Source organism: Ambystoma mexicanum, chromosome 2p (assembly GCF_040938575.1).
Source record: "Ambystoma mexicanum isolate Mex_15411 chromosome 2p, UKY_AmexF1_1, whole genome shotgun sequence".
Lineage (NCBI taxonomy): Eukaryota > Metazoa > Chordata > Amphibia > Caudata > Ambystomatidae > Ambystoma > Ambystoma mexicanum.
The window spans coordinates 1,254,424,362-1,254,436,360 of NC_090923.1; the positions used below are offsets into that span (position 1 = coordinate 1,254,424,362).

Here is an 11,999-nt window from a genome sequence, read left to right on the forward strand (position 1 = left end):
AGCCCAGGATTCTCTGATAGCAGCGTCCAGCATAAATGCCATTTTGTTTATTTCATTTTTTCTGTTTTATAATGTGGCCCAGAGACAGTGTAGTCCTCTTTTTGAATATATGTGCAGTGTAAGGGGGAATGTGTGGTATTAGGGTGTGCATGTCATCTGAGAGGGTGTGGATGCAATGTGTGTGCGTTTCATGTGAGCACGTTTGTGTGTGTGTGTGTGTACATGGTGTAAAGTTGTTTGTGAGGGATAGTTGCATGCAGTTTATAATGTTGGAGTAAATAAATGTGTTTCATGTTTAATACGTGTTAAATTCTGAAAAGACAGTGTAATACATGCCCCATCCTGTTTTAAAATATTGCAGTAAATAAGTCTTTTTCACATTTAATCCATATTACAAAATGCAAAGTGCCTGCAGGTTCATGCCAGATGGGACCTCTCACGCCAAAACATACTTGCGCCAAGAGGTCCCTGCCCCAACTGGCTGTGTCTAACTGGGTGCGCCCAAACAAAAACTGCAGGGAAAAGGTCACGCCATAGCGACGTGCACCTAACTGGCCATGCCGAAATGTCCTGTACCGTGCTCTAAGCCCCTTGTTTTATGGCCGGTCTTTTGGTGACTGTTGTCATACATCGCAAGACCCCAACTAACCACATTTAAGCAGCACAGAAACGGGGGAAAAAATGCCCGGCTGCAACAATAAGATATCCACAGGTACTTTCTGCACCCATAGCGAAAATCAAATGCTGGAACCCATGAATATATGCACAGTACTGCTTAGCTTCAAAGTGAGGAAGGGGCCAGTCCCCTCAGGCCATGTTGCTCTAAGCGGTCATGTACCGGTGGGTCTTTGTTAGGCACCATGGCCTGGAGGGCTGGCCTTTTCCTCATTTGGAAGCTAAGCAGGGTCAGTCCTGGTTACTCTATGGATGGGAGACCTGGGTCACCAGTGATTTTTCACCCTTGATGTCACTGTAGCTGTACAAATATCTATTTTGTTTTATTATGTATAAAACATTGCAGGCTTTGAGAACTCGCAATGTTTTTAGTTAATGCCATGTGTGATTTAATTATTTGCAGAGGATCACACAATTTGTTCAAGCAGCGTGCTACAAGCCCCTTCTTTTATGGCCAGTCTCTTGGTGACTGTTGTGATAGATCACATGACCCCAACTACCTGCATTTAAGCAGTATAGAAAATTGTAAAACATGATTGGATACAAGAATAACATATGCCCAGGTACTTTAACCCCCATAGCAAAAATCAAAAGCTGGCACCCATAAATATACGCACAGTAAGTGGTCACATGTTTTAAAGTGAAATATACAAATGTAGTTCAATTGACCTTCTCCTTAGAAGAAAGTGGGCAAGACAAAATAGCATTGGACGTTTAAAAAAAGTAATGAACAACAGAAGAAAAACCTGAGAGAGGATATCTTTCAATACATATGCAGGCAAAGTATAAAAGGTGCTCACCTTTTAAACCCAGCAATCTGTAGTGAAATATCCCATGGAAAACAAAATTCCAATACGAAATACGTGTTTGTGGCCTTGTGGGTAAGCTTCTGCATTGGGAACATGACAACCTGAGTAAAATCCTGGTATTAAAATACTTGAGCAACCTTACCAACCTCAAAAAAAACCAACCGCCCTCTGAAAAAAGTAATGTTGTCCACCCACATGTGTCCTTTACTGGTGCCTTGAAAAGCAACCACAATCAGGGAAAAATAACTTCCCCCGTGTCCAGGATTGCAAACTCTCTTGCTACATCATGGGCAAATACTTATGACTTAGTTGCCCTCTCATCTTTTTACCTCCTCACCCCCATGTCTGTCTTTCAAAAATACTCTGCTTTATAAAGCTAACTTCGAAAGTACACATACTATAGTGTCACTCAAATATATAAATCCTTATAGAACTATGTTAGGCAAAAGTGTACAACTGTGGCATTATTCGCGTCACTTTGACTGTGAGACTAGATATACCAGAATGCAATTTAGCAAAAGGCAAAACTTTCAAGGACTGACGGTAGCACGGTTTAAAAAATAATAATGCGGATGCCATGTGTTATGAGATATTTAAATCTTTGAGAACTCACAATGTTTTTAGGCAATGAGCAGTGAGATTAAATTATTTGCCATGGAACACACACTTTGGTTAAGCAGCATTCTCCAAGTGGTAAAACCCTCTTCGGCACCGCCATTTTGGCATGGGCCAATTTGGCACAGGCATTCTGCTGCTGCAGTGCCCATTTCAGCACGAAAGCCATTCTGGCACTGTTAGTTTTGAGCAAGGGATGTTTGGACATGGCTTACTTTGCAGCCACATCTAAATAAGAACACATGACTGCACTGCAACAAATCTCACCACCTCCCACTTGCGTAAAGCATTGAACCCTGGTCTGCCAGAGCTTGATGTCCAGCATTTAACCACTAGGCCACAATGGCTTGCTGCTTCATGGGGCATACATTTCATACTTAGCCTATAATTTAATATGTCCAATGATAAAAGGCTAGGAATGAAACTTGTGAAAATCTGAACAATAACATCATTGCAGCATAATGGTTAAGTGCTGCGTCTTGAACTCCTTAAGGCCTGGGTTCTCTGATAGCAGTGTTCAGGATAAATGTGATTTCTTAAATTTCATTTTTTCTGTTTTATAAAAATGTGGAAGCCGTGTTTATGAGATATTTAAAACTAAGAAAACACATGGCATTCAGGACTGTGGACTGTTTGCCATCCATGCAGTAACCGGGACTGCCCCTGCTTAGTTTCAAAGCCAGGAAGGATCCAGGCCCCTTAGGCCATGTTTCTCCAAGTGTTCTTCTAAGGGGGGGGGCTGATATATATGGCAACATGGCTTTAGTGGGCTGACCCCTTCCTTACTTTGCAGCTATGCAGGGTTTGTCCCAGTTCCTGCAGGGATAGTAAACCCACTGTTGCTGTAAAAATACCAGTTTTTTTAAATTATTGACTGGAAGACTACAAATACCAGAATGAAATTAACCAAAAGGCAAAGAATTGTCTCTGAGTGCAAAACCTTCAAGGACTGACAGTAGCACAGTTTAAAAAAGTAAATAATTCATAGGCCCAACCGGTCGCCAATCCATACAGTAAACAGGACTAACCCTGCTTAGCTTCAAAGCGGCACTGACCCTGCTTAGCTTCAAAGGAAGAAAAGGGCCGGCCCATTCGTCTAAGTGGTCTTGTAAGGTAGGACCATCTATCAGACAACATGGCCTGAGGAGGATGGCCCCTCTATCGATTTTAAGCTAAGCAGAGTCTTTCCTGGTTACTACATGAATGTGAGACCTGGATGGCAATGGAGTCACTGGCCACAGCCGAAAGGCCAGTTAATTGTCACTATAGTTATAAAAATATCTTTAAAAAATATATAACTGCGGGTACTGAACTACACATAACCGCGGTTATCTGAAGTCCTTTGTAAACTTGGATATAGCCGTGAATGTTGGGGAAAAAAATGCTTCCCAGGCCATCACCAAGTGCCCCCCTAATCTGTGCCGACGGCCTTCTCCCTTTCACCTCACGGCCACGTGCTGGTTCTGTGAAGCAGTTTGCTTTCAGGTGGTCTCTATTTGTGACTTTTGCTGAAGCTTCGTGTTGCAAACTTGGTCCCTGGACCCCCTCCAATTTCACTCAGTGCTTTCTAGCCATCCCTCTACCCTGATGGCATTTTATGTTTTTTTTAACTGCAAATAGCTCTTTACTGCGTTTCATTTTCCCATAACCTTGGCTATAGCCTCGAATCTCTCGCATTGAGAGAAAAACCAGATGGCAGCCATTTCATTTCTGAAAACCATGATCCTGCAATGCACCATGGGAGATATAACTATAATTTTTGGAGAAGGCTCCCCCCCTCTCTGTCAAATTTTAAAATAACCACAGCACGGAATAACCCCAAACTATGCATAGCGTGCGAGTCAACGCTTTGAGCCCAAGTAGTTTCGGACCTGGTCCAAATCCGTCCAGCAGTTTGGGCTGTGCGGTTGTCAAAAATTGTGTCTATGGGAAAATGAACAGGAAGTAGGCTGCACTTTTGGAGATTTATTTTTACGCTTAATACAATTTTTTAAAAAATCTTTACAAAAAGAAAGAGAGAGAGAGAGATAGAGAGAGAGAGAGAGAGAGAGAGAGAGAGAGCAAGCGCACACAAGTGTATGTCTCATTATGTATGTCGCTCACAGTAGATGCCCCTCTGATTTTGTGTCTCGACTGTTGTGAGTTCCCCCTAAACACGATTGGTGGAGAGAGAGTCACTGACACAAGAAGCACCTCAAAAATGAACCGTTTTAACACAAAACAAATCGCTTTTTTTTATATCTATGTTGTGCTGATTACCCACCGCATTGTCCAATATTTGTTGAATATATGCTAAACAACAGATACAGACACACAAACACATACATGCACGCCCACCCTTACTTAGGCCAGAGAAGGGAAATCCTCGTTCCACGAGATGTCAAAGCCACTTTACTTTGGGTGAGTAATTGCTGAGCTGGAATTAACCTGTCTCTGGAATGCTGCGTCAGACTCACAAAGTACCTTGCACAAGCGTGGCCCTTAGGAGGGAACTAAAATTCGTCTATACAGTTTACAACCGCAGAAAGGAGTTATTATTGAGTGCCAGGTGTTCATGGGTGTTTGCTGTAGAGTTATTGTTCATTACAGGGTGGTAAAATGTTGCCGCTTTAAGTCATTTACCTCAATATTCATTGCTAATTCGGTGAAATTAGCTGTGTTTTCATAAATCAATACCTTTATTCAGAAAATGATTCCATTAAGTAAACATGACCACCTGCTGTTGCGGTTTGCAACTGCACCATACCCAGTATAATCAAGACGAGTTTGGTGACCAAAAAGAGCAACGAGGCTGAATGATAAATTCAGTATATGGTCACAGCATTCTGGGCTGACTTGCAATCGTTTTTGGGTATGGTAGGGGTATTTTATTTCATATAATACAGGGCCACATAGTTGGCGCTTCAATACTTGGTCTCATGCACCTACTGTTGCCAGGTACCCTTCATTGTTCATATGTAGAACCTATGTATAATATGTTAGGTGGCAATCAATGCACCAAAATTCAGACTGTAATGTGTTGCAAAAATTGTAAGCAGATTAGGTAAAAATGCATTTAAAGGGCATTTCTATCGTCTAAAATAAGTGGCAATATAGAAATAGAAACACCGCTTCTGTATTCAAATCCAACATTTCACTAAAAACACAAACTACCATAAAGGGCCGGAATTCTTGCAGACATTTCAGAAGAAAGGAATCTGAAGATGGGGGCATGCCTATTCACACGCAGGGAAGGGCGCTTAGCCAATCAGATGGCTAGAAACGTGGGGAGAACAAACAGTGTAATGCCTGCTTTCTGCAACCACCCAAGGCTCTCCCCCACTGCAGCCATCTTCTTTTCAGTATACAGCATCCACCAGTCCCTCCCCAGCCCCCCTTGAGCCCTCTCATCCCCCAGTCACCCCAAGAGCTCCTCTCCACCCCCTGCCCACCAATTTATCTGCAGGCCCCGAACGGGCCTCTAGTCTTCCTCCTGTCTCCCTCGGCTACGACAATGGGCATAGAAAAGGGACTGTCATTTCTTTGGAAACAGGCATATCGTTTTTTTCCTCGGGATACTGGGCTGCCTCAATACGTGCAGAACCTGTCTCCTATGGGAATAACAAATTTGACACTATTCCCACTCTGGATGGAGTTAATGTGTGTTAATTTCTGCTACCCCCTTATCAGGTGGACGTACAAGGGCCGGTAACGGCCCTGGGCCCTCGACGAGGTCCTTGCTGATCTTGGGCCTGACTAGGCTTGGGCCTGATTAGGCTTGGGCTGGCGGGACGTTACCAGCCCTCGTACGCCACCGGCACAAGGGTGATTGGCATACTAAATGATTTGGTCACAGTTGGAATTCTGCTCGGTACTAGATCAGACAGCAGCATTATGATGCGACAACTCAACTGTAATAATTACAGCTGGGTAGCGATGCCATTTTCCTATTTCAGGTTTGTAGTGATGTCACAACTAGACAGTAATAAGAAAATAACATTCAGGTTTGTATGCAGATGTTGCAAGCTACTAGTATATGTATGAAGGTGCTACATTTACATAGTGTATTCAAGTGCGTCATTTGGACATACCACTCTTTTTTCATCGCCCAAAACCGCCATTTCCTCAACAAATCTCACCACTGATTTGACCCCAAAGTATCCCTTATACACGACAGATAAAGAGATGCAAGTCATTGTCTATTGTTTTGCTACTAACACCCACAGTGAACCTTTCCGAGGCACAAAGGTATATGCCATGCATCACTACCAGAGCACTGGTGGTTCAGAGCTTCGAGCGCTTGCCTAGGAAGCCAGCGGCCAGCAGCTGTCGGTTCAATCCCCCCAACCAATGAGCTCATACTATTGTGTCCTCCATGTTAATAGTTTAATAATTATTCAAGAATGTTTTGGCCAGGAAATACTCAAAAAACACCCATAGAATACCATTGACACAAAATATAAAAACATTCCATGCCAGAAACGTGTCTTATCCTGTACTTCTGACTTTTAATGAGAACATGCAATGAAGGCCCAATTATAGTGAGAGAAGCTGTTTTTTCAGTACAAACACTGTGTATATAGTGCGCATTTAAAACCTGATGCGCTTAGTTGGGTAAGGCATTGCTTATCTAGGAGAACTGGCTGAAGCAAGAGCGTAGGATCCAGAGAGGATGGTGGTAAGGGTACTTACCCCCACACACTTTCCAGAGTGGTGAGGATAGAAGAGGAATTACCCTCTACTATCCTGAATGGAGGATGCAAGGTAGAGAGGATCACTGGGCCTTCTTTTCTCTGTCTGAATACTGAAACTTAAACGTCAATGTGGGGCCGGTCAATTTTAGCACCCAAAATGCCTCTTATGGCACCACACTCACTGATAACTGAATGTCAGCTAATTGGCAAGGCAGCAGACCAATAGCATGTGGATGTTAAAGGTTTCATGATCTCCTGAGGTGATTTCACCCATTGGCCAATAGGACCATTTGTGGAGTCTTTTTCCCCGTTTTGCCATCACGTGGGCAGAGATGAGGCTCTCCAGGGAGACAACCAATCCAGAGGAAGTGGAAACCCGGTGGGAAGGGACAGTGGCGTCAGCAGTAGAATCAATCTCGGACAGCTCAAGGCAAAACAGCTAGCTTTTGATTGGCTGAAGCCACTGTGAGCAAATGAAGAGGTCACATCACCATGGAAACGTTTCAGTGGGGAGTGGAATGGTGACAATGTTTTAGCTGTAAAGCCCGACTCTTCCCTTTGAGCTTGGTTCAACCGCTGGCAAATAGTTGCTGTTAAAACAGGTAATCTAGCCTCTATATTCTTAAGGGGTTTAGGGTGGGCCACTGTCGAGCAGCAATTGCGATTCTGTCCTCTTCTAAAAATTGCTTGTGTTTCGTTGGCAGGACACCGAGACTGCGGCAGGTTCTGCGAGGAAGGCCAGAGGCACACGTGTCTGCCACCGCCGCCATGTTCTGCTGCAAGCGGAGCCGCGCCAGAAGCAACCCGGGCTTCTTCTACCCTGCCGTGTATGCCTTGCTGGGCCTCGGAGCTTTCGCTTCGGTCCTGTACGCGGTGAGCATTGCCAGGAAGAGTTCGGATGTCGGTTGGGACAAGAAGAGCAAGCCCCAACTGCCGACACAAACTTGATTCGACGACTACAAGAAACTGAAGACGTCTGGGCCTGCATATGAAGCACAAGCTCGGCGTTTTTGCAACCGCTTAACACACTATTGTGCACTATTTTTCTGATTTTGGACAGGCTAAGGGATGTTATTTGAAACTGCTTCATTTAATGTGATAAACAATGTTTGTATAACTTACCATTCTGTTCGATTGTCTATTGGGGCGAGGGAGGGCATAGATGAATTAATATCATACATCATATTTAGATGTTTTATTTTATTGGTGATATATAATGTGGACAAGCTGATTTAGGAAGAATTTACGTCAGCAGGGAGAATAATAATGTGTTTTTTATTTAGCGCTTTGATCTAAAGCGCTTTACATAGGACATATTTACATACATTACTATTAGTACCCAATCGAAATTGGTACTAAGCTATAGGGAAAGGAGGGTTACATTGTCGTGAACCATTGACAATATGTATTATATTAGTGGTGCTGAAAGTGATACAATCAGGGGAGTATCCAGCATTGCAGGAGTGGGGGGGGGTGAGCCAAGAAAAAAGTCCTGCTACTTTTCCCGCCGAATGCACCTTAGAAAATGAATGCTAAACTGAAACACAATCAATTGTTCCTACCCCCCATAGGATGACTTCACTCCATACTCTCTCCCTGCATCATTCGGATAAGAGTCTCACATGGAGCTGTGTGCTCCTGCTCTACCCCTTATTGGGCCTGCAGTGAAGTCAACGGCCTGGAGTGGGACACAGAGCGTGCTCCTGCTACACCCCCCCCATTGTGCATGGAGTATGCAGAGCAGGAGGATACGGCATCACTGCTAGACTGCTTTTCTACAGGCAGCCAGGCCAAACAGGAGCACGCAGTAATACTGCTGTCCAGGACAGGATGCCCAGGAAAAAAAGGCATGCCACAGTAAGAAAGGGCTAGACTGGCTGCCCCCAAATGCCAGTCTAACCAAGTAATAACACATACCATGCATGCAAACCTTCTAATTAGCTTATGGATTGCACCAACAGAAGTGACTTCACAGAAAATGACATTGCAAGAAACATCATCAGTCTTTGATACTTGGAGGCACCATGGAAGTGACTTTAGAATAAGTTGCCGTAAGTAAGCCAAGTGGCAAATAACTTTGTGGTGCAAAATACCTTAATTGCACTATTATTATATATGGAGCAACTCGATAGTCATTAGGCTTTTTTTTTATAATAGCATGATATATTAACATAAACTATGAAGTGAATCAGAGCTGCAGAAAAGACACAGTGCAATTAAGTTATTTGCCTAAGATCACACACTTTGGTTTAATGGTGAAACCGGGATGTGGACAATTTTAGTAATTGAAAATAGTGAAATAGATATTTATTACGGTTTTGCTTTGCATTTTATGTGCTTAAATATTACTGTATGTATAGCAATGCCTTGAAAGCAAACCACAATTACATAATAAACTACCCTTTCATGATAAACGAACTTTGCGCTATATACCTCGTCGTAAAAATATGTTGAGCAATAAGAGCATGGCTTTACTTTTATTTTCCCCATTCTGCATGCAAAGTCACAATAGCATCATGCAGATAAATGTGAGCCTACCAAATCCCCCTTGGGTTTTAAAGCTATAGGTATTATGTCATAAAAGCATGTAATATTATACACCCATCTCACTTCTGATCACCCTGTTCACATTTCATAAGGGACCAAAGTCCCTGCTAATAGTCCCCCTGCCTCCCCTCAGTGACTAATGGATCCCATTGTAATGCTCTGCTGACACAGAGCACTGTGTCAGTTCCCTGGGAAAGCCGCTCTGCTGTCAGGGCAGGACAATGAGGGTGCTTAGCAGGCACACAGTGCTCCTTCTCGGCATCCTCATTGTCCCGGTCTGGCTCTTAAAAGAACCACTCAGGATGCTAGCTGCACCCCCCGTTGTCCCACAGCTCGGTACGCTACTGGCTAAAATTTCTTGTGTTACACCGGGTTAAGTGCTAACAATGGGGATCCACATTGTGAAAATCCTGTGAACCAGATCAAAATCTTCACTGTTCAAATTCAGTCAGGATTCTTCTCCTCCTTGGTCTTACTACTGATGGAGTGGCAAGGTCAGTTTGAGTGCTTCTGTTTTTAGACCTATATGGAATTTCAAGTAATTGTTTTCTTTCCTGTTTGATGTCCGATTCTTGTGAATTGAGGTGAAGTCAGCCACATTTCAAGGAGAGATGCTATGTACCGATGTAAGTAGCCCAGTCCACTGTGCCATTTTTCACTTACATTTGTTTATTATGTGCTGCTCAAGCTTGCCACCCTTGAGAGGGACTGGGGAACTCTGGCGGCCAGCAGAATCCATCAGCTATGTGATGCAGCTCCTGTAGGTGGCACTTTGAGCACCCCAGAGCCTCCCTCCCCCAGTAGTATCCCCTCTTGATCCTTCTTAAAAGTCTGTCAATCACTCATGCAGATAGATAAAGATCTGTTGTTCTCCCCAAAAGGGAATGTATCTCATGAGGGTAGAAGAAGGTACCTCAATATTATAGTCTGAGGGAGGAAGTGAGGTTAGGGGGCAGAAGAGTTAGTTATGAGTACATCGCAAATGTAAGAAAAGGCGACCAGATGTACCAGATCTGCAGAAGAACCCTAGGCAGCCCAGCCAAATAGACCACACAATGAAAGACGTACAGAGTACGAGCTGCTTAAGCTGAGTGAGCAAGAAAAGAATACAATAGAAAGTCTGCTGAGGGCATAGACACATAGGCAGGTTTAGAGCCAAGCCTTGAAGTGGAGAACCATGAGAGCAGGCTGCTGGGGCCTTTAGCCCAGATACTGGTGGTAGCTGCAAAGCCACTAGAGCCAACCAGGACAAAGACAAGCAATCTTATTAGGCCAAGTGACATTTAGATCACACAAGTGCAGGGGTGAGGGGAGGGGAAGAGTGCAAGGGGAGGGGGAGAAAGGACAAGTGCCATCCACAGGATCAAATAACAACAAGTAGTGCGGCAAGCAGCTGACAGTGCAAGGGTAAGTGCTGACACCAGGTGTCTAGTAAATGCCAGTAAGGGGACTGTAGGGTTGCATATACGGCCCCAAGTGCAAGGGTTGCCAGGAGGCAGTGCGGCAGTGGCCGGGCAGGGATCCTGGGCCGAATTCAGAGGGTAGTCAGGTGACCAGTGCAGTATCAGACAGGAGATCAGCAGGGGAGAGAAGAGAAGGCAGAAGCAAAGAAGAAGGTCTTGAGGTGCTTCCGGAACCGGAGATGGTTCTGCTCAAGTTTCAGAGAGGCAGGTAGGCTGTTCCAGAGGGAGGCCCCAGCCGAAGAAAGAGATCTACCACAAACTTGTTGCTTGGAGAAGCGACTGACCCTGAGGGAGTTGGAGGTGGAGGAGCGAAGAGCTTGAGTAGGAAGATATTTCTTAAGAGAGAGTTGGAGGTAAAGAGGACCCCGGCCTCTCTAGAGGAGCACTCCAAGCTCGGATCATCGGTCAAGGTCAAGTCAAGAGGTGCGCTGGAGCATTTAAAACCTCTCTGAGACTGAGTGATTTTAAGGATGTTTTCAGAGCACAGACTACCCAGATTCTTGTAAAGTAGAATAGGGGCTGTCAAGCTTGCCCGAACCCCCAAAAATGGTGGGTAACAAATCCTTTACTCCAATGGAGCAGCCAGGGGAATTATGTAATAGCCCCTGGTCACCTAATCGGACGAACAGCAGGAACAATGCTGGTCAACTCTCTTCTGAGCTGCAAGGAAAAAAACAAGTCATTATAATAACAGCAACATAAACCAAATCCCTTTCACCCCCAATAGCTTCCTTCATACCTGGGGAATGAAAGAAGGTGGATGGAAATGTAAGCCAGCCGAAATAAGAATGGTGAAGAGAAGAGCTGCACAGCGTCCACATGAAAACCTCCACTCTGTCAGGGAAAGGACCTGATCCGGACGGCACAAGGACTCAATGAAGTGCCATACTGGCACTCGGGTACGGCCTAGGGTTGGGGAACGAAAGTACACAGTTTGCAAGTTCAAAAGATGCATTTCCTGAGGTCACTGGAAATGTTCCAGGAAACGTTCATCCACTAAGAAAACAACAGAGTCCAAGGTTATAGTGGAACCAGGGTTCTACTTGCCCAGAGGTCGTTATGCAAATGGGTAATGAGACAATAATGAAAATGCCATGATGAAATCCACACTCAATCCTCACAACAGATCCAAGGTTCAATAGCCAGTAATTCAAACAACGAACAAATGCTACAACAACTGATGTGTACAAGTGAGAATTGCAACGTGTGGGCTTACT

General features: G+C 44.3%; 1 long non-coding RNA gene across 1 annotated transcript; it reads left to right on the plus strand.

The window, feature by feature from the left end:
* The first annotated feature begins 7,289 nt into the window (after positions 1 to 7,289).
* On the plus strand, positions 7,290 to 7,893 carry LOC138566036 (uncharacterized). The gene is made up of 2 exons (XR_011301800.1): positions 7,290 to 7,374; positions 7,477 to 7,893. It is a non-coding gene; the product is annotated as an uncharacterized lncRNA (long non-coding RNA).
* The last annotated feature ends 4,106 nt before the right edge of the window (positions 7,894 to 11,999 follow it).